This window comes from Mirounga leonina, unplaced genomic scaffold (assembly GCF_011800145.1).
Source record: "Mirounga leonina isolate KUSES-001 unplaced genomic scaffold, KU_Mleo_1.0 Mir_125, whole genome shotgun sequence".
In the NCBI taxonomy this organism is placed as follows: domain Eukaryota; kingdom Metazoa; phylum Chordata; class Mammalia; order Carnivora; family Phocidae; genus Mirounga; species Mirounga leonina.
This window is the reverse complement of record NW_023270305.1, coordinates 62,036,812-62,060,180: the sequence shown is the minus strand read 5'-3', so window position 1 is coordinate 62,060,180 and position 23,369 is coordinate 62,036,812. Positions and strand designations below refer to the sequence as shown.

The following is a 23,369-nucleotide window of genomic DNA, read 5'->3' as shown; positions in this document are numbered from 1 at the left end:
TGGCTCAGTTGGTTAAGTGACTGCCTTCGGCTCAGGTCATGATCCTGGAGTCCCGGGATCGAGTCCCACATCGGGCTCCCTGCTCAGCAGGGAGTCTGCTTCTCCCTCTGACCCTCCTCCCTCTCATGCTCTCTGTCTCTCATTCTCTCTCTCGCAAATAAATAAAATCTTTAAAAAAAAAAAAAAGAAAAGAAAAAGAAAATATTTATTTAACACACCGTTAGGGAAAACAAAAATAAAACCATCATGTGCTGGGTGGCAGTTAAAATATTAGCATTCTTTTTTTTTTTTTGGCTTATAAACAATAGAAATTTATTTCTCAGGCACTGGTTATACTGTGGAATCTGTCGCATGACTCAAAATATCAAATAATATTGGAATCATACACATCGATCACGGATAGTGAGTGCCTCCTATTAAAAAAAAAAAAGTCTTAATGTACCACTTATATTCTGAGAGAAACAACTTAAATTGGGCCCAAAGGATGAAAGGGGGCCACTACATTTTGTGCATAAAAGCTCTCTATAGGGCTTTGTATTTACATTTAATAGAGAGCAGCCTACTAAAGTATGATGGCATTTATTTACCATGTCAGAAAAAATTCTACAAAAGCATCAAACTGAAAGATGACAATGCAACCCTACCAAGCAAAAGGCCACTTTGTGTTCAACAGTACAGCATAGGGTGGCATCCAAAGACAGTGTGAGGAAATAGGACCAGATTGAGATAAGCAGTATCACCAAGACTTCTTGGAATAATTCTAGTAAGAAATTATTTAAAAACAAAAGAACTTAATGATGGCTCACCAGCCTGACTGATCATTAAAAGAATCTAGAAGTAGTGTAACTTTTAGTTACAAAGTATACTCTGGAAATAACAATTCCTAAAATTAAAAATGTCATGCTTATCCAATTATGCCACAAGCCATTCATTCACCCTTCTTACCAAGTTCAAGTTTCTCTGCCCTTATTTTACACTTCAAGATTTGAAAGAATATGTGTTCAAAGAAACGGCCTGATATCTGTCACATCATTTGTCAGTGGCTATCAGCTAACATGTTCCTATTCCCTGGAAACCACTCTTCAAGTCATTGGCCTGTCCAAAATAGAAATAATGGTGTTGGTATTACTGCTTGTACCTTATCCACCAAATGACCCATCAGTTGCTTGTCAAATGACACAGCCATCTATAAAAATATACGAAGATACTGGTCATCATCAAATTTATAATAATATGGCTGTTAACATTTTACATTTGATGAGAAAGTAGATCCAAACTAAATAGTAACAGTTTAAAAGTTATAAAATATATCAATATGATGTGCCTCTTAATAATAAGCACTCAGCAAAATTTGTTGACTGTAGCAGAGAAATATTCAAAACTAGAGATATTCAAAGAAATATTCAAGTATTCAAAATATTAGATACTCTTATTATTAATGACAAAAATGTGCTCCTGGTTCCTTCCCTCAGGAAGGAAGGGAAAGGTCACCTTCTACAAACCGAGAGCTTAAAGATAAACTGTACTAAAAGGAACCAAAAATATTGTATGCATTTGATCTCCTTTTCCACTCAAAGTTAAACTCTTTTTGTTGTGTGCCCAAGGATCATGATGGCTATGAAGAATTATTTTTGGTTGGGTAAGTAATTAAAAGACCATGATTCATTAATTAATCTATATGAATCACATATGCAACAATTCTGATGAAGCTTTTTAAGTAAATCAAACTGAAAATGTGTTCTGCCATTTTATAAAAGACAGCCACAATGCCTTAAATAGTAATTGTTTATAGACTACTTTGAAAGATAAAATATTTGCTTTATAGCTATTATTATTGACAATGTAGCAAGGATCATTTTTAAATTAGTAGAGATAATAAAACATTAAGTGATTCATAAATTACAACAGAAAACAGAAAAGTTAAAGTGAACATAGGTTGAAAACATCATTATCTCAAGAGATTAATTTTAACATAACTTAAAATGGCAGTTACACTAAGCCACTTACTTTTTTTCTTTTTCTTTTTTTTTTTTTAACATTTTATTTATTTATTCATGAGAGACAGAGAGAGAGAGAGAGAAAGAGGCAGAGGGAGAAGCAGGCTCCCAAGGAGCAGAGAGCCCGATGCGGGACTCGATCCCAGGACCCCAGGATCATGACCTGAGCCGAAGGCAGACGCTTAACCATCTGAGCCACCCAGACGCCCTAAGCCACTTACTTTTAAGTGTTAATTTATCTTGGAAATTTCAGGTTTCCCTCCCAGTTAAAAAAAAAAAAACTTTCTACAGAAAAGCTAAGCTTACAAAGCAGATATATTAGAAGCCAATTATTCACATTACAAATTCATTATTACTTTACAAAATGATTCTTAATATGATTGCTTTAAATCAATACGTTTTCAAGTTGTAAATCTCCTGAGATTTTCTGAGGCTGCCACTTATCAAAAGCATATTAATCACATGGCCATATGGCATGAATCATGATGAACCTTAGCCTTTGGGAGTCCAACGGGCTGGAGTTGAAAGTGCAGCTCTGCTCTGCTTAGCCATATAATGTCAAGCTGTACTTAACCTGGTGGAACCTCAGTCTCCTTGTCTATAAAATGGGAATAATAAATATCTCCCCCTGCAGAACACTGTGAAGATAACCTATGACAAATAAGGTACATGGTTAATAAGTGGTGACGACTTTGTTAATATTAAATCACAGACAATACCATAATTCAAACTCTCTGAGGCACATTAATTTTTAGTTTGGGATCCCTAACTCATTATTCTCCTAAATCCAAAGAGGACAAATGATTCTCTTCAGAGCCTTTCCTCAGAAAAGACTATATTGATCAGGAAAAGGGTTTTCTGTTTGTTTGGTTGTTGATTTGCTTTTTGTTTATTTTTTGTTTTTAAGTACTGGAGATTTAGAATACATTTTGAACAAGTGCAAGTTTGTGTTAAAAATACCTATTTTGGGGACCATGTTAAAGAGGGGCCAAGGTAAATTGCATCTTTTTTATTTTATATTAAAAATCCAAAATGGTAAGGCACCTGGGTGGCTCATTCAATTGAGCATAGGACTCTTGGTTTCACCCCAGGTCATGACCTCCATGGCCATGAGGTCGAGTGCCCCACCTTCAGGCTCTGAGCTGGATGGGGAGGGTGGGGAGCTGGAAGTCTGCTTGACTTCTTCTCTTTCTCCCTCTGCCCTTCCCCGTTTGTATGCTCACATGCACTCTCTCTCTCTAAAATAAATAAATCTTTTTTTTTTTTTAATCCAAAATGGTAAAACAACATCAAAACCTTGTTTCTGTTTCTTGTGCTGGGAACATGTATCTGCTACAGAGACCCCTGGTGAGTGAAAATGGCAGTCTGTTTAGATTTAAACTCTATTTTATAATCAAAGTAAAGCTACTTTTTTTAATGGGCTATGGAGTATCAAATGAAAGAATACACAGGAAAGTATCAATGAATTGGTAAGTATCATATAAATATTGGATACTATTAATATTAATGATAAAAATGTGCTCCTGGTCCCTGCCCTAAGGAAGGAAGTGAAGAGGTCCTTTTCCACAAACCAAGAGCTTAAAGATAAACTGTTTCCAATTAACCCAGGAATTTAGATTCATAAGAACCAAAAAAATGAGATCTACTCATCCTGATGAGCACTGAATCAGGTATACAACTGTTGAATCACTATACTGCATACCTGAAACTAATTAACATTGTACATTAATTGTACTGGAATTTAAAAAATAAAAACAAAATAAAGCACCCCGCAAAAAAGAAAAACAAACAACACCTGTTGTTAAAAGCATTTTTTAATTAAATTAAAAATAATAAAAGAGCTCCAACTGTCTCGAATTCATTAGGTGGTACACTCCTTTAGAACTTGAATTTGCACCATGGTCTACAATTTCCGGTGTTCAAATCATAAAGCAAAAGTAGTTTCTATCCCCAGAATAAAACCCAAATTCTTTCTCAAACATCTTTAAAATAAACATATCAATTAAGCAAGAGTTTTAAATTCTATTTGGCCTAAAGAAAAATATGCATTACTATTGAGAAATTGATTCCCCTTTTATCATAAAATTATTTACCTAAAGAAAACTTCTATTTCATACCTGAGGTGTGAGGCACTGATACATTTAATCAAAATGTTTTTGAGTTATTATTTTTTTAGTTTTATGGTCTTCTCCATCTCTGTTTTATATTCACATTTTTGGAACATTAAGTGAGAAGCAGGAAACAGAAGATGTTACTGGAAAGACAGGCAAAGCCTATGTTATAAAGAGTTGTTATGGCACACAAAGGATTCTGAAATTTAGGACTTAAGTGATGTGAATCCACTAAATCGTTTTAAGCCAAGGAGAGAAACAGTTATATTTAATTTTAGGCATATCACTCAGCTGATAATGTACAGTATTTTTTTTTTTTTTTTTTAGATTTTATTTATTTGAGAGAGAGGGCGCACAAGCAGGGGGAGTGGCAGCAGAGGGAGAGGGAGAAGCAGGCTTCCCGCTAAGCAGGGAGCCCAATGTAGGACTCGATCGCAGGACCCTGGGATCATGACCTGAGCCGAAGGCAGACGCTTAACAACTGAGCCACCCAGGCACCCAGTACGGTATTTTTAAGTCATTCATCACAGCCTCATACTAAGATATAATTCGAAGTTTGGAATACATGGTGTAATTTGGGTCATATTGTTTACTTTCTATTTTTATATTATCTCCTTTCATAATGTGAAGTCAGATGAATTCTTTGAAAGTATGAATTAATTCCAAGTAAAACCCAAGTTAACATTTCTTCCACTGTTTGATGACTAATTGGAGCAATAAAATTAATTCTGAGTAGGTGAGACCAACAGAGAGACACGTTTTAAGTGTCAGTGATTTATCAATTAACAACACTATCAACCCTAATCTCACTTTGAAGACAAAGAGTAACCAAATCAACATCTTCTTTGGCTTAAGCAAGAAAGACCTCTTTCACCACAGATACTTGTTTAAACTCTGAGTCGTGGATAATTGATCTGTAACGGAATAATATAAAACTCACCTATCGCCCTCTATTTTTGAGAACTATAAGCTGTGTGAAGCAAGAGGCAAACACTGCCACCCCAACAACCTCCTGGGCTGCCTAGCACACAGGGAAGGTGGGAAGGAATAAAAATCGGAAAGAATTGTCAAATGAGATAATGAGTGTGGAATCCCTCCACGGACTGCAAACTATGATACAAGTGCTGTTTGTCTCTCCTAAAAATAGTCTCTAACTTCTCTTAAACACCCAGCTTTTAGGATACTCTAAAAAGAAAATGCTTTTTCTTCAACAAAATAAAAGCAACTGTTCCTCAAGATTCATTTAAGTATGGTGATGGAAATGCTTCAGGAATGAACAAGAGTCCTCAAACTTTAGCCTGTTTGTAATCTTAAACATCTTTCTTGTTAAAAACACAAAATGCACTTGCCAAAATGAATCAGTAACTTCCTTTTCTGGTGCAGAATTTAAGACTTTAATTTGAACAAGGAAGCTGAATTTAACATTGGATGTCCTTTATGAAGACTGAAGAATGCACCATCTTTACTTAATAATTTGCCATTACTCCTTATATGGAAGGATATCTGGTGTCCTATATATGTGTGATGATTTTCCTTTTAAGTTTTTTCCCTTTCTGCTATACATAACTGCTATATATTTGTATATGTGAGTCTAGAACCAGAGCTTATGAGTTAATGTATGCTCTCCTTTGCATACCTACAGTTTCTGTCCAAATACCTCAACAGACATCACCAGTGGCCCCTATTAACAGGGCCTGTCTTCTTACCCAGTCTCATCAGAAACTCCAGGCTTATTGTCCTCAAGGCTGGATTTGGACAACTCTAGGCAAATGCCTTAAGTTCTCCCTCCTTCCATCCCTTTCTCTCCACTCTTTCTTTGCCCCTCTCTCTCCTTGTTCTACTTCTGATCAGAGCAACTTTTTTAAGACAAATGTTTTCCATCCTTTCTTCCCCACACAAAAAAAGAACCTTAAGGGATGCACAACAAGGTAGTATTATGGGTTGCTATGACGCTGAGCTTTCACTGCATATGCAAAACTGAGAGAGTGCTTTCCTGTGGAAATCACAGTGCTCATTTGATACGGTACTGATGCAGCAACCTTTGAGGATTCTCCGCTACTGATGAAGGATAACAGTAACATTTCAGTTCCTTAAAAGAGTTCTTTCTCCCAATGCCTCAAGGTCTGTGCCTGTGCGGTACCACTGACTTGGACTTTCTTATCCAGGACTTCTCCCCTCTTTGCCTAATGAACTCCCACTCACCCAGCATATCACACTTTATTGTTTTGTTTTTTTTTTAAGATTTTTTATTTATTTATTTGACAGAGAGAGACACAGCGAGAGAGGGAACACAAGCAGGGGGAGTGGGAGAGGGAGAAGCAGGCTTCCCGCGGAGCAGGGAGCCCGATGCGGGGCTCAGCTCCAGAACCCTGGGATCATGACCTGAGCCGAAGGCAGTCGCTTAACCGACTGAGCCACCCAGGCACCCCAGCATATCACACTTTAAATGACACTCTTCTATGGAAACCTTTGCTGGCCTCCCCCATGAGATCAGAGTCACCTATTATGTAAGTTTATAGCATCCTAAGTTCTTCTTCTTTGACACTTATGATGGTTTTAAAATTGCTATGTATTTTGAATTTTTTTTTAATGGCTGTGTCCCACAATAGGTATAGATTCCATAAGAGCAAAGACTATCTTTTGTTCCCCATCATGTCCCCAGCACCTAGAAGAGAGCCTACCAGAGTACACTGTAGCCGGTCAATGCTTTCTCTCCACTCAGTTCTTACCCACCAACAGAATTTAGCCTCCTGCTGCACCTAATACACCTCCTTCCACTCAACATAGGAAAATCTGCAGGATGAGGCAAGAGATTATTGTTTTATATAATATTTGATATTTTAAAAACAAGTAAAAGATTTTTTTTATTTTAAAAAAGATAGAAGGTAATAATTTAAATGTTTCAATATGCAAAGAAAATCTTCAGAAATAATTTCATGGAATTTCACTTTATGAAATGTTTCTGTAAATTTGGTGTTCATTTTACTCACATCCACTTGCTAGGGCATTATATATTTTTAAGTCCTTCACTTACAGGAAGACCCATATAAAAAGAATTTCAAAAATACCCATATAGCTCATCTTTCAGTAAACAAAAGCAACTGAAACAGCTTGAAAAAACAGCAACACGTGATAAAATGAAAAACTCTGAACTTGCAACTGTTATGAAAAGTAACATAGAAAATTTTAACCAAAAGCTGCCTGAGCAAAGGTCTATCTCCAGTAGAAAATATATGGAAAACAACTAACCAGTGATCTAGTAATGGAAGGAATCAACCAGACAATATAGAATACCCTAATGTATAAATTTGCCATAAATGTTATTCAAAGGGGTAGAAGATGAACTGATAAACCACAAGTACCAGCCAAACAACTAAACCAAGGAAAACAAAACAAAACAAAAAAACCTAGAAAAATTTCTTACATCCTATTGTTATCTCTGTGAATATATTACAAAATCCTGAGGAAAAATGATTGCTGTATAATTGAAAAGATACTTCAAAGAGTTCCTATAAATATATATGAATTCACATTATCTCAGAAGAAGTATTAAGATAAAATTAGAGTTTGAAATTCAGTGTTCTCTTGATAATTGGGAAATTATTTTTAGTCTCTAAGAAATAGTGTGGCATTTTGTACTAATCTCACTGCTGCTTCTGCTTCTACCTCTTCTTAACATCATCATCATCATCATCATTGTACATTAACTTATGTTGATTTTGGCATTTAAGTGTAAAGGATTGATGAATAGAACTCCCTATGTTTTAGTGAAGTTACTTTTCAATTTATAACCTTCTAAAAATCATGATCACCCATAGGAATAGGCTTATAAACTACTTTGCCTTTTCATTTCATTGAGCTAGAGCCTCACTACTTTTTTTTTAAAGAACAAGTATACAAATAAAAATAATCCAGTTGACTGAATTATTCAGTACCTCCATGTTCTGTGCACGTACGTCCCACATTTAATATCATTCCTATACTTTCCTGAATTGAATATTAATCAGATACCGTCTTTTCTTTCTACATTCTTCCCTCAACATGATAATGAATGTATATTTAAACTTTCACTATGGTTTTTAATATTATCTTCAGTATCAGTAAGCATGGAAAATATTATGAGGGAAGTGAACTAACAACGGATAAAGATTTGTTATTGTTGTCTTCCAAAAGGGTGTTTACATAATTTTTATTTTAGATGTTAACCGGTATTTGAAGGAATGTTTTCTTCTTGACACTGCTCAGAGCTCACATCGTCTGAGTATTATTAAGCCTTCTTTCCCTAAGATAGGAGCTGCAACAGAGGGAAGATGACTAACTATAGCATGTCTCAAGATAAGTTTGCTTCATACTATCTGACTGTAGGGTGCAGTCATCACTGGGGCACAGATGGATTATAATGAAATAGTCTGGTCTCAGTTTCCGAATGTTATCATTCTCATAGTCTACCACATGGTCGATAAAACTACATTTTAAACAAATGAAAATCAGTGCTAGTTGTTGATAAGATTCAATTTCCCACAAGTTACAGTTTGCTTTATTCATTTAAGAAGCGGTATTAAAATATTATTTCATATGTATTAAATTTTTTCCTTTGATGACCCACAACTATTTCTAGACTATCACTTCCTGATACACTGATCTATAAATGATCTTGTAAAATGAATGGGCACTAAGAAGCTCTCCTGTTGGGATAAGGACCCTGAACTGGTAGAGGGCGGAGTGCAGAAACAACAAATAAAATAAATAAAAGTATGTATTATTGGTACACAGTTTAAATATGTGTTTGAAGATTTACTAAATGTCCAACACAAACAAAAACTCAAAGAAATCTTTCTCTTGGGTGTCCGAACAGTATGTAATTATGTTGCATCATATGAATAAACTTTTCATCAAACACTTCCTGAATACTTATTTGCTAGGAGTTGTATTTAATAATGGGACTAAAGCAGTAGTTGCCAAGTGGGGGGTGATTCTGCTCCCAGGGAACATCTGACAATGTCTGAAAACAGTTTTGCTTGTCACAGCTGGGAGAGAAGTGCTACTGGCATCTAGAGGATAGAGGTTAGGGATGCTGCTGAACATCGTACAATACACAAATCAGAATTGCCTAGCCGCATATATCAATACTGATGAGGTGAGAAACTCCACAATAAAGACATAAGGATGATTCAGAGTGGCATAAAACTGAGAAAGAATAGCTTTTGGGGGGGGGGGTGACTCTACCAATCCCAGGGAGAAGAAACAGATTCCTAAACTAAAATAGTCAAGGTTAGAGTGAAGAGAGAGTCCGGTGGAGAAATTTTAAGGAAAGACCCACAACCAGACAAGATTCAGTGATGGAGTAGCTTTGAGACAAGTAAGAAAGGTGAAGAAATCTAGGACAAAGCCTGGATTTCTGACTTCGCTGACCTAGTAGTGGTGACTGTCAATAAATGGAGAAAGGGGATGTAGAAGGTGACATGGAACTGAATAGAAAGTTAGTTTGGTTTTGGAGATGTTGAGCTGAAGAAGATTGAGTACATTTAAACAGAGCCAGTTGCTAAGAAGGTATGAAGGAATAATGAATGTATAACTCAACAGAACTCTAAAGTTGAGGTTAAAAAGCCAGGGACTGATCATCAAATAAGTTGAAGTTTTGCACATTATCTATTTATTAAAGAGATAACGGGGGGGGGGGAGAAAGAAAAAGAGAGATAACTGTCAGATGTCTTTCTCACAATGCAAACAAGATGTCTGAAGTTGAGTAGCTTCATTTCCCCTACGATGGTGAGTTCTCCCCTAGGACAAATATGCAATTTGTGGTAGTAATGTGTTGCTCTCCCCCCTCCAGTATTATTCTCCACAGAAATCTTCCCTTATTCACTACTGTCCTTTTACATTAGTGTGTGATATAAATCAAGACTGATAGAAGAGACATCTTATTAGAAACCAGGAACTGTTTTGATGTATTTGCCAAAACTCTTTATTATTTGGCTTCTTTGCTGCTACATAAAGTGTCATTTCACTGTAATTCTAAATGCAATTTAATATTAGCTATGAATTTTCAGAGCAGGGTTAATTAATTAAGGTCTTAAATTAAACTGAAATACATATTGCAAATATATGCATTACAAACACATTTATGTAACTTATAAATAGCCATGTATATAAATTACTTATCTATAAAACATACAGCATCTCACTGTTATTGATTTCAAATAGAATCAAGACACTTGAATTCAGTGCATAGGAAGGAAATATGATATCTGTGCATTCCATAATCAGCTAACCTTTGGCAAATTCATTAATTTTTTACAAGAAAAAAGGCAATATTCAGAATTCTAAACCACAAATGGTAATGTTTCCTGAGCCAACCCAGTTATTGTTAGTACTTATATACTGAGAAACAATTAGAAATTAATTTTTAAATGAAATAGGGAGACGCTTTTAGAAGACAATAAAGGAAGATAATTAACTACAATAGTGAGAAACAGTTTTCAGATTTGTTCTGAAGAAATAGTACCAGATATTGTCCCTAGTGCACACATGCATGGAGAAGCACAAACTCTCAAAGTTCACGTTTAGACCCAAGAAAGGAAAAATCAACAAGAGAAACTCGTTGATGCCAGATAATTGATGACAAATAAGCAGCACTTCTTTCCTCCTCCCAAAAAGGTTCAGATGGCACTTAATTATTTCATCTACCCAGTACTTTAATCCAAAATTGAAGAAGACATTTTTCACAAACTGCCAAATACAAACAATTTATTCAATTGGGTCTGCTTCGCATGAGTTTTTCGGTAGTTAACAAGAGAGCAAGAAAATAAAGATTTTTAAGGGTCACATTTGCCAAATATCCTCTTTAAAAAGTATGGGTGGTTCCTTGATACAACTGATCGTCATAACATCAGGCCTGTGCTTGACTGTAATCATTAAAATTCTCCTATCTGAACATTCCTTCTGATTAATAATGGAGAAAAGTGTCTGCAGGAAGATAATAAGATAATGCTAGTTTCCTGGGTCATCAAGCCAGCAGGGCAAGGGGATCTCAGTGAAGGAGTTAAAGACACGGGTTTCACATGCGCACCATAAAGCAGAGAAGGAAGGAGGCGGTCTTTGGGTGCCTGATAATCTATGGCTTTGGAGTCAGGAGGGCTAGTTTGGAGCAAAAGAGAAATAGATTTAGTTTTTAAAGAAATAAAGAACACTAGCAAAATCAGATCTCCTCTGGACAAAGCGCGGGGCCAAGAAACACGTGCAGTGGTTTAGGAGGGCTTAGCCTTACGCTGTTGACAGTCTGACTGACTAATGAGCACTTTCTCCAAATGAGGCTGGTGCAGGAACACTTTCCAGGGCTGCGTTTTATCTCAGGGCCCATTTGCCTGCAGCTGAGGTACTATTACCAGTCGAATGTGGCTGTAATGTAGCCACGTGACATCAGAATAGTTCTATTTCTAGAAAGATAGCAGAGAGAAACCCTCCAGTGTAATCATGCCAGTGTACATTTATGGTAGGCGGGAAAGGGATTTTTCATTTTGCTCCTGGAGCTGAACCGCCAAAGTTGAAAGGGGAAAAAAAAAATAAGGCTCTGAATTAAGGCGTAAAAAATCTGTTAGGAAACATGGGCTCCTGTGCTTTCCTACTCCCAGGAACTAAGCAGTTTCAGCAAATAATCCTGTTTTGTTTTGCTTTACTTGCCCAGACACATGTATCCATTAAAGCATTCCTCTCCTTCAAGTACCAAAATGAAATATGAGGAACTATTTTAAAATAAGGAAGGATTTAGCTTAAATTGTCCTCCCAACTGCTTGCTTAGGCACCCATTCTATGTGAGGCATCAAAGGGCATTTGGCCAGACCTGGAGAAATAATTAAACAGGCCATTCTTTGCCAAGGAGAGAAAACAAGTTGGCCAGATGTTCAACGTTGCCTCTGTGACCCATAAACCTACCTCTAGAGAGACATTTATCCCTGGAAGTCAGGAACCCCCGAAAAGGCCATCGTCCTATGAGTCACACAGGAATGTCCCCAGTACCAGCTCGGAGTAATTTAACCATGCCGGAGGCCTGCCGAATTTTCAAGAGATGAATATCTTGCTCTCTCAGACATATTGTTCTGATATTTCTTCCACGAGGGCAAAGTCTCTAAATAAATCCAAACTGACTTTTATTTGAAAAGAGCAAGTGTATTTGGTGTGTCCAGCAACTTAAGTTAGAGGAGAAATAAATTCTAGCACCCCGTTTCAAATCTAAACAAAGGGGCCTCCAAAAGACTTGGTATTTACAGGGCCTGCAGAGCCTTGAGTAAGCATTTTCAGGGCACCCACAGAAGGTTCTAATGCACAGCATTGCCGCTCCATCACCAGCTTATTAAACCTTAATGGGACTTTTGAAATGCTTTACACCAGAGCGGCAGATAACTCGCTCACAGCATGGCTCCTGGAAGCTGCCTCGATTCTGCAGCCACCCTGCAGGTTACCAACCTTCCATGTGGGAAATTCCCCAATGCTAGTGTCCTCATTGATGTCAAGGTCAGCAAACTAAGGTCAGGGGATAAACCATCCCCTCTTTTTGCATTGCTGGTGAGCGAAGAAGGATCTTCACACTTTTAAATCGTTGAAAGGAAAGAAAAATATTTTGTGAGATGTGAAAGCTATGTAATACTAACATTTCAATGTCCATAAATAAACTTATATTAGAATACAGCCATGCCTGCTCATTTAAATATTGTCTAAGGTGGCTTTTGCATCCAAGCACCCGATGGCAGAGTGGAGTAGTTGTGACAGAGACCTATGGCCTGTAAGCCTAAAACATTTACTATCTAGCCCCTTTAAAGAAAAAAAAAAATGCTGATCCTTAATTTAAAGCATCATCAGTCATTTTCAACCTTTGACAAGTTCTGAAATATATTAATAAAAATTTAAAGACAGGTTCCATGTCAGTCTCTGCAGCCCTTGGTCAGAACTGATCACTGCCTCACAGTCAGGCCTGATGCCCCCATTTCAGAAAAGCATTCAAGAGTTCTGGGTGGGCTTCCCAAGGATCAAGACCACAAAAATTATGCCTTTAGAAAGTTCAAGACTGACGTAGGTAATGCATAGCTAAAAAGTAATATGACAGGGGCGCCTGGGTGGCTCAGTCATTAAGTATCTGCCTTCAGCTCGGGTCATGATCCCGGGGTCCTGGGATCGGAGTCCAGCATCGGGCTCCCTGCTCAGCAGGGAACCTGCTTCTCCCCCTGCCTTTCCCCCTGCTCATGTGTGCAAGCACTCCCTCTCAAATAAATAAGATCCTCAAAAAAAAAAAGTAATATGACAGATTTTTTCCCCATGAAACATACCAGAACCTACAGATCGAAATGAACATTGTTCTCTTCAAAACAGACACTTTGAAATTTGTCGCGAAGAAGCTACCGGTGCCCAAACGTATTTAGAGAATGTCTCCGACACTGCCTGCAGAACCTCTCCTTTGATTGCCTCTTACATAGTCTCAATGATGCCAAATTTTGGTTCGTTAAACTTGGATTTGATTCATACTTTTTCAGTCATTTAGAACTATAGTCAGTGAATAAAAGAGAGAAGCACATTGCCTGGAATAGAAGGGGACACCTCAATAAATATTTGTGGAGTGAATTGAGCTGGCTCAATATAAAGCAAGGCTATTGCCGCTTACAGGAATAAAAACCAGCTGAAGACAACACACATAGCCATTGTCTGTCTCTTAAGTGTACAAAGTGCCTTCCATATTCATAAACTTCTTTGCAGGAAGTGGACATAGGGATTCCTCGTGCTAACATGCTTGTCCTGTCTAGGAGAGATGTCACAAATACACCACACCTTAGGCCAAGGTAACCCTCCATAGGGAAGAAACAAGGGAGGCAAGGATCTATGAAGCAATACGGCAGAGGAACTCCATCTGCTGGAATTCTATATATTGAATCCAAAGAGAACATCTCTGAAGGAAACACAATACAGTGGTATAAGGAAAGGAGAAATAGAGGAAAGGCGATAGAGGAAATGAGAAGTCAGTAGAAACAAGTGAGGTCATTAGAAGGAGAAGTACACCCTCAGAAATCAGAGGAACAGGGAGATGAGCCGCCCGAAAAGTGCCCTCTCTGAGGTAGAAGGAGATGGTAAAATGACCAGTTCATTTAATTTGCTATGATACTTCAGGCATCATGACCATGTTCTAGTTCTTTATAATGCCTGGCTGAGTGGCTACTGGGGAGGTTACCTACATATATTTTTTGCATTCCCATTTCTCACAGTAACCTAAGTGGGTCTCATCCTTATAAGGAAAAAAAATCTGTGTCCACAAAAATGGAACTGATTTACTAAGCATTTAATAACTCGGCTCTGACATCAGAAGCAGAGAATTCTAAAACCTCACTGAGTAGCATCAGCATCTTTGTATTAAGTGTGTATAATCCTAGGTAACTTCCTGAAAGAATAACATTCATTGAGACCCTCTGATAAGATTTTTTCAAATGGGTTTCGTGATTCTATGGCCATCCAGCAAATGTGTCATTTTATGAAGTACAGTGAGAGCAAAATAATTAATCTACAATACTTCAGAGAGTGACAAGACAGTCCAAGTTAGCAGTCAATTATCTGTACAGCAAATGTACATTATGTCTAATTTCCACTATGTTTAAACAACAATAACAACAGCAAGTATATTTACAGTATCTGGAAAGAGTAACAACAAACATTTTATAGATTTCTCTTATAATGCTTTGTATTCTGTTATAAAAAATAAACTTAGATAGCAAATATTAATTTATTCATTCATGTGTTCACTAAATAAGAATTCACCATATGCCGAGAACTGAGGACAAGTTGGATAAGATATTCTCCTCATCCAATGAAGCTCACTGTGAAGGAGAAAGATGCCTGAATAGATCAAACAAGAACGAGTCCAGGAAGGTCTCGAGCAACTGCCATGGAGCCACCAGATGAACCACGCAGGACCTGCCCATCCGCCGAGGCCAAGAGCGACTGGGACATGGTGAGGGTGTTTTGCAAGAAGGGCCCACAGCCACCCAGGCCAAGTCGAAGCAGGCCATCTTAGCAGCTGAGAGAGATGTGGAGACTTTCAAGAAATGGGCCACTGGCCAGAACAAACAGCATTCGATCACCAAGAACATGGCCAAGCTGGAGGAGGTGACTGAGAAGCTGCACCACGACCAGATACCCTGGAGGTGGGCAAGGTGTTTCAGCAGGGCCAGCAGAACGAGGGGCTGACTCAGAAGGACTTGCTGCTGAAAATCAATGAAAAGCAGCGGGTCCCTGGGGACAACAAGAATGGACCAGTCATTCCTAATAACCAGGTTCAGGGCAAAATTGAGAGAGCTATGAGCCTCAAGTTCCAGGGGAAGGATATCGGGAAGTCCATCGAGAAAGGGCCAAGGGTGAAAGGAATACAAACCTTGAAATCAGCGTGTTCTGGCTGATCTCATCTGGCTGGTTCCCCTGCACCACCAGCGCCAGTGTGGGTCTCTTCACGTGGCTGAGCAGAACCCGGGACATCAACCTTGCCAGGAACCCCTTCTACCCATACCTGATGTCAAACAAAGTATGTCAAGCAAAGTATTACTTCTCCTGATTTTTTTTTCCTTCCTATCCCTGGTGTCTGCCCAGTCTCAGGGTGGCTCCCCAGGGAAATGTGAGTGGGACCACCTCACGGTTGGCAGGACTGCGGGGTGGGGTGGCCTGATGTGCAAGAGAAGATGCTGTCTCCAGTGTGGCTTTATTTGTTGCCCTTAAAAAAAAAAGAAAAGAAAAGAAAGAAAGCAAGCATCCAGGGGGTATGGGATATCTAATCCTGTGGGGGTTGGGGGGGTTGGTGAGGGGATGGCAGGAAAGAACAGTGCTTGAGCTAAGTCAAAAGAATAAGGCATTTCCTGCCTTGTTGGGGCAGGCTGATCTCTGGCTTGATAAGTAACATACATCAAGATCTTCTTACCAAAAGAGCATCAGTACTGATCAGTGAAAAGAAGATCCTGGTGTAATAAATCCATTCCATTTTCAGAGAGTCCCTTCAATACACAAGTTCTTCTGGGAAGATTTAAACCTCATGTCTTCCCAAGTAAAACTTTATCCCTAGGAATTGATGAAGGAGAGGAAAGCAAAACTCCAAAAAAAGAGGGAAGAGGAATGGTTTCTTTGGAATTACTGCTTGGTCCAGTCCTGGCTATGGACTTGTAAGAATTTAGATTTGACAAAATATATTAACTATTAGAAGTATTTTGTATGGCTAGAAAGGGTATCCACATTCTGTGTTTCTGTTTCTCATGCCCTGATTGTCTGTCTCCCTACCCTTCACTGGGTACAATAGTATGTGGTGTCAATTAATATTAGGTCTGAATCTCATAATTCCTGCTAAACTTTGGATCAACATTACAAAACACACCATTAACACAGATGACCACCTCCTAAATTTGTGCTTTGATTATAAGGAGCAAGAGAGCTTGTAGAAGCCAATAAGTTCCATCCCCACTCCTACAAAAGAGACTCAGGGCAACTATATTTACAATAGAAGGCCATTAGTTAATATTGTCATATTTTCTATATTTCCTGTACCTAATATCAAATGGAAAATCACAAAGTAAGGAGAAATAGTACATAGTTGTTCAATATTACCATTGTGGGGAAAAAAATCTGTTCACTAATGCAATTACATTGAATAGAAAGAATATAAACAATAAATTTGAACTTGTACTCCAATACTGTTGAATTCAATCTTGTCCTACAAAATGCCTTTCACAAATGTAGGTTCTGAGTTTTGTTTTATTCTGTCATTGCTTAATTTACCAAATTCCAGACAGTCTTTTGGGAGATTTGCAGACTGACTGACTTCAAAAGGCAATCTGACAGAAATAACTGGAAATTTCAATGAGGATGAAGATTACTCTGTAAGGAGTGAGCAAGTCAGTAGCCATAAGGGAATTTCTCACAAAACCACAATGCAGACCGCTTCACAAATAGCTGAGCAAATCTTAAAATTTTATTGCACTAAAAGACAATTGGGACAGAAGACAAACCCCCACTTACTTGTAAAAAGTTTCACTAGTTTATATCAGAGCAATTTCCCTGGAATTTACCCTAAACTTATTTGAATAGAGCAACACCTTTAAATCAGTCTTAATGGCCAGCATATGCAAAACACAGAATCACTGCTTTATAAAAGCTATGACTCCAGATGCTACGGCTAGGTGATTTTCCTCAGTGGGCAACATTTCTAGGCAGACCATGTTAGCAATACTCACCGTGACTATATGAAGATGAATGGGATGCTTAGGTTTCATGCCTAGTTGATATACAATCATTTTAGATAAATTATAGATTGATTACATTTAATTATAGAACTACCATACTCATAAAGGATTCCAAGCCTTTGTCACTCATCCATCTAACTCTGTTACACAAGGAAAGCATGGGAGAGTACGTGAGGGAAGAAAGTGCTTCAGAAATGACTGACTTCATGCAACTACCACAGGAGTTGTGCTTGAGGTCTTTGATGATGAAGGACCATGGAAAAGACCTGAGGAGCCGTTTGGTGATGAGTACACCTAAGAATCAACGTTTATTGGATTCCATATAATTTCTTTTCTTAATTCACAGAGCTACCTAGTAAAATATATTCCATTGTCTCTATTTGACAGGCAAGAGAACTAAAGCTCAACAAAATTATACATAATTTGCACAAAATAAATGTGACTCCAAGTTCAAATGTAGGTTTGTCTTACTTCAAAATTTACATTCTCTTTCCATTCTACCATGATACCTCACAAGAGGAGCCTCACGTGTCAAGAACTAATAGAAACCTGTGGTAATTTGATTGAGATCTGACTAGTTCCTGGGATAGCTAGATATACTATAATAGAGTAATTAAAACTGCAAAGTGAAATGATTATAATTGTGATATCAACTACTGACCTAGGTACAGAAGAGAAGGGTAATTTTTCCCTGCAGTGTTGAGGAAGACCTCCCCAAAAGATAACAATTTCAAATGGGTCTTGAAGGATGATGGGGAGTTTGATCATATCTAACGGCAAAATGGGCAATGTGGGCAAAGGATTCGAGGAAACAAAAACCAGGCACTTGACTTGCTCAGAGAAGTAAATACTCCAATGTGGCTCAGAGGTAGTTTTCTCCTTGCTCTCCCCCTTTCTTAATTAGCACATCTCAATTCTTTAGCCTTTCCCAATGAACTTAATTTTATACCAATGTTAGAATTAATAGAAAAAGGTGATCTTGAAATGACAACTGACTCAGTGATGAAGTCGCCATAGTGCTGACATGGCAAAGAACTAAAACAAAGATTATGACAAGTCTCTCTGATGCCTTTCTTCAAGGTCCCAATGTCTTTACCACAGAAAAATAATGTTGTTTCTTTCAAGGCACAGGTTTTTCAATGAGGAAATAATAATAATAAAAAAAATAACACGAATGGAATAGAAATAATTAAATATTTAGACACTTATTTGTACTCTCTTCTTGACTTTCTTATTCTAAGCAACACTCCTACAGGAAAACGTGCCTCAGTTGATACGTTACATTTTTCTTGAACATTTGTTGGGAAATCCCAGGGACATCTTCAGTGAGAAAACCTAAAAATTATATGGAAACCCAGGCTAATAATCAAGATTCCTGTTAGCCTTTTGCAGTACCTCTCCACATTTATGGAGTTCTTTATAGACCAACTTGCTAAATCACCAACTTAAAATATCCACAGAACCTGAGAAAAATATTTCACCTGCCGCTTTTCTCCCCAAGAGAGAAATTCTCCTCTCAATAAACAAGTACCTTTCTATTGAATAGTTTCTCAGACCTAGCTTCTAAAATTTCTGCTGAGTATACCGCTTCAATAATTTGTTACATAATCTATTTACAATCCCTTATTCTACACATAATATTTGGGAAATGAATGTAGCATAGTTGTGTGTGGATATATTTCCTGCCTCCTGCAAGATTCTTAAAACTGATTTTTATGATTAAGGGGTGTCTCTGCTACTAAACCAAGTCACTCAAACTTTCCTTTTGAAATGAACATTTATTTCAGATAATACATGCTCTCTATGGGTAGCCTGTCCACTTTTCATCTGTAATGATCCTGTCTTTTGTAGATATGAAATTTTCAAAAGATATTGGCATACTGCAGGAGAAAACGCCATCCTTTCATTATGTTCAAAATCGATCTGACTCTGAGCTAGCACTTTGGGTAATGGGGCTACATAATCATGTAGACCCTTTCAGGAAATGGCTTATTTATGGATACACACACACACACACACACACACACGGAAGATTTCACACTTCTGGCTTTATACAATTGTATTCTCTTTTTCTTTCCAGTATGTTTCCAAAGTAGGAAGGCTGTAATATACAGGAGGGTTGAATTTCTACATCAGCTAGAAATCTGTTGTCTGCTATATATTGGCTCTATTGATGATGCATTAAGAGTACGTTTATTCCCTACCTGAATCCAGTCCTCACCAACAGATTTGTACGGTTCTCATTTACTGAATGAAATAATACTAAAGATGGTTTAATATCCTGGTCATTGCCCAATGTTAAAAACAACCAAACAAACAAAAACACTGACTTCTAAATTTATTATTTAAAAAATCTTCATTTTTCCTGAGGAATTGGTATATTTTTTCCTCTTGGATAATAGCTTAGTAAGTCTGCATGTGTTTCTTCCACTTAGTAGCTCATTATTCTATTATAATTTCAATAAGTAAATCATAGTCAGTACATAGTATGAATAACTAGCTCTCATTTTGAAAAAAAATGAGTTTCTTACTCTTTCAACTTGTTCCTTATTTTCAAAAAGATGCAAGAGAAATGTGGTTAACCTGTACAGCCATATAAAGCAATAAAAAACAGTCTAACTAACTTGCTGATCTACTTTGCTGCAGACCTTTTGAAATGGCTATATTTTGAATAAAACCTATTTCCTTAGGCTAATAAACAATCTATAATCCATTAAGCCTTTATGAACAAATCTAAGGCTTCTGAAATTAGTGCTTAGGGAAGAGAGAAAGTCAAGTAATGGATTTCAAAGAAATATGAAGGTAATTAAAGAAGACCAGGGATCAAACTCTCATCACCATAATGATTCCTAGAATAGAGCCTTCCCAATGGCCATTTGGGAAGTTTATGTATTACCTAACCTAGAATATGAAATGAGATAGCGAGGAAGAAGGCAAGAAACAGCATTTTTAGAAAGGAGTTGGGATAGAGCCAGAAAGGAAGAAAGAAAAGAAAAGAAAAGAAAAGAAAAGAAAGAAAGAAAGAGGGCGCCTGGGTGGCTCAGTTGTTAAGCGTCTGCCTTCGGCTCAGGTCATGATCCCGGGGTCCCGGGATCGAGTCCCACATCGGGCTCCCTGCTCGGCAGGAGGCCTGCTTCTCCCTCTCCCACTCCCCCTGCTTGTGTTCCTGCTCTCGCTCTCTCTCTGTGTCAAATAAATAAAATCTTAAAAAAAAAAAAAAAGAAAAAAAAAGAAAAGAAAGAGAGAGAGAGAGGGAGGGAGGAAGGGAGGGAGGGACGGAGGAAGGAAGAGAGAGAGAAAAGGGAAGGAAAGGAAGGAAGGAAGGAAGGAAGGAAGGAAGGAAGGAAGGAAGGAAGGAAGGAAGGAAGGAAATCAGAGTAGTTATTCTCTGAAAGAGTGAATAGCTTTAATGGATATTTGTAAGCTAAAGAGAAATCAGGAAAGTTAATATTAACAAAGGAACTGTGGGTTTTGAAGTTTAAAAACGTCATTTAAGACTGAAAGTTGGGTTAAATAAATGGGTTAAGACCGTTCTGATCCTAGTGATGTCAGAAGTAACTTAGTTATAAGTAATGATTTGAGTTGTATTTATGTTCATATGTCTGAAAAAATGCAAAGGTCCATTTCTCCCATGTATTTGAGTGTAATACAGAAAATCAGTGCCACAATCCACCTGCGCTGGGTAGGAAAGCCACAGATAAACTCACATGGAGTGAGCAGAGACTGAGAATTGCCCTAATAAACTTTCACCTTTGTTTCCATTGCACAAGTAACAAAACTTTGAGCTGGGCACATGGCCATGCAATATATAGAATTTTCCAGTCAGTCCTGAAGCTAAGTGGCTATGCGGCCAAGTTCTGACAAATAAGAAATGAGCAAAACTGATGGCACTTCCAAGTCATGCCCTTAAAAGGGCTTCTCCTTCCCTTCCAATGAGAATATCTGCCTTGGACCAAGCAGATGAAAATAACCTGTTAGGGTTATTAGAATCGAAAGACAAAATTCTGAACTTTCTGCAGAGAAAAGCCACCTCATTCAGATTCTATTGCTCAGAGTTGAGATTTTATGACTCAAACTTTTTTTTTTAATTGAGACAAGAGGGTAGTGTTTTCTTTCTTTCTTTTTTTTTTTTTAAAGATTTTATTTATTTATTTGACAGAGAGAGACACAGCGAGAGAGGGAACACAAGCAGGGGGAGTGGGAGAGGGAGAAGCTGGCTTCCCACGGAACAGGGAGCCCGATGCGGGGCTCGATCCCAGGACCCTGTGATCATGACCTGAGCCGACAGCAGACGTTTAACGACTGAGCCACCCAGGCGCCCCTCAAACTCTTAAATGAGAGGCAAATAAACTTTTATTCTGTTTAATCTTTCACCTGCAACAGAACCTATACAATAATAGTAAGCACACTGTAGCACTTATCATGTGACAGACAGTTTTCTGGGTGCTTTTAATATACTAACTCATTAAATAATACAATAATCTGAAAAAGGCAACCTATTATTAAAGGTAGTTACAGATGTAGAGTTCAAGCACAGAAAGGTCAAGTAAGTGGTAGATCCAGGGTCTAAATCCAGGCAGTTTGGTTTTAGAGTGCATATGCTTGGTCCCATGGTTTAGCATAATGCTATACATTTACCAAATATTAAATATTTGTTTAATTAATTAAGAGGTAATCCATTTGCTTAACACTGTTTAACTGTATTTAGAAATCTCAACATGGGTGGCTTGGTTAAGGCATTTGCTGATTTTCTTCCTCTACAGGAGGAAAATGATTATTCTATATGCAGCAGTAAGCTAAAGAGAAATTGCAGCCTTTTACATAGCCAGTCTGTAGCAACTGTGGAATTACCCTGGCATATCAGCTATTGCTAAGTAAAGACCTGATCCAGAAGTACAGGAGAACTAGAGAATTGAAAAAGGACACAGATGCATAGCTTAAAGAATCAAGGGGAGGTATGTACACCACCTGTTTGTTTTGAATTCTGTTAGCACCATGCCTATCAAATGCCAGGGACAAAGTGATTGGTGATAGTGGAAGACTTATAAACATGAAGGAGACATCCATCCGCTAAGGAATTCAAAATCCAAACTCCTTCAAGTACAAGATCTTACCAAAGATCTCTTTTGTGGTTTTTTTTTCCATTAATACAATAGGACTTTTGAGTATGACAAGTCTCAGAAATCTGTTTTCAGTGGAACAGAGAAAAGGGAATACTAACAACTATAATGAGATTTTTTTTCTTTTCCCTCCAAAATGCTATCTGGAATTTATGTGACAGAGAACAGAGCCCATCTCTTTGAGATTTTTTTTTTCCCTTCTATTCCCATGTATCAAGGAATGAATCCATAAAGATTCTTTTTGCAGAGATTCAGGTTTTCAAGGTTTCAATAATGAATAGCCACTTTGCTTTTGATAACTTTAATTAAAGTTTCAGAAATGAACTAAGAGCCATAGGGCTTTCTGTATTCTTGAAACAAAGAACAATTTAACCAATTAATACATAAGGGGAACAAATGATTATTTGTAGATTCAAGGCACAATTTTGTCACTCATCTTTCTTTTCTAAAATGTTTTATTTATTTATTCATGAGAGTCAGAGAGAGAGAGAGGCAGAGGCAGAGGAAGAAGCAGGCTCCCCGCCTAGCAGGAAGCCCGATGCGGGACTCGATCCCAGGACCCTGGGATCCATAACCTGAGCCGAAGGCAGCCGCTTAACTATCTGAGCCACTCAGGCACCCTTGTCACTCATCTTTATTGACAGTTATAGATAATAAAATCTACCATGCCAGAAGTCAAGAATGTCTTGGTTGACAATTACTAAGACCCATTCTATTAAGGTGAATTCTATCCTTCATTTTCCAATTTGGAAAATGCACTACAGTTTTGATTTGTAAACCCAGAAGTTGGACTAATATCAACTTTAAGCTTTATATAAATGTGGTATGTTTTAATAAACATTCTCCCAAATTAAAGGAATACTTTGTTTCTACACATGAGCACCA

General features: G+C 37.7%; 1 protein-coding gene and 1 pseudogene across 14 annotated transcripts in view; one reads left to right on the top strand and one right to left on the bottom strand.

Annotated features, from left to right (window-relative positions):
• Positions 1-23,369, bottom strand: part of NRXN1 (neurexin 1) — a 1,139,755-nt gene that overhangs the window by 356,349 nt on the left and 760,037 nt on the right. The window lies entirely within an intron of this gene.
• On the top strand, positions 15,030-15,784 carry LOC118007491 (annotated as a pseudogene).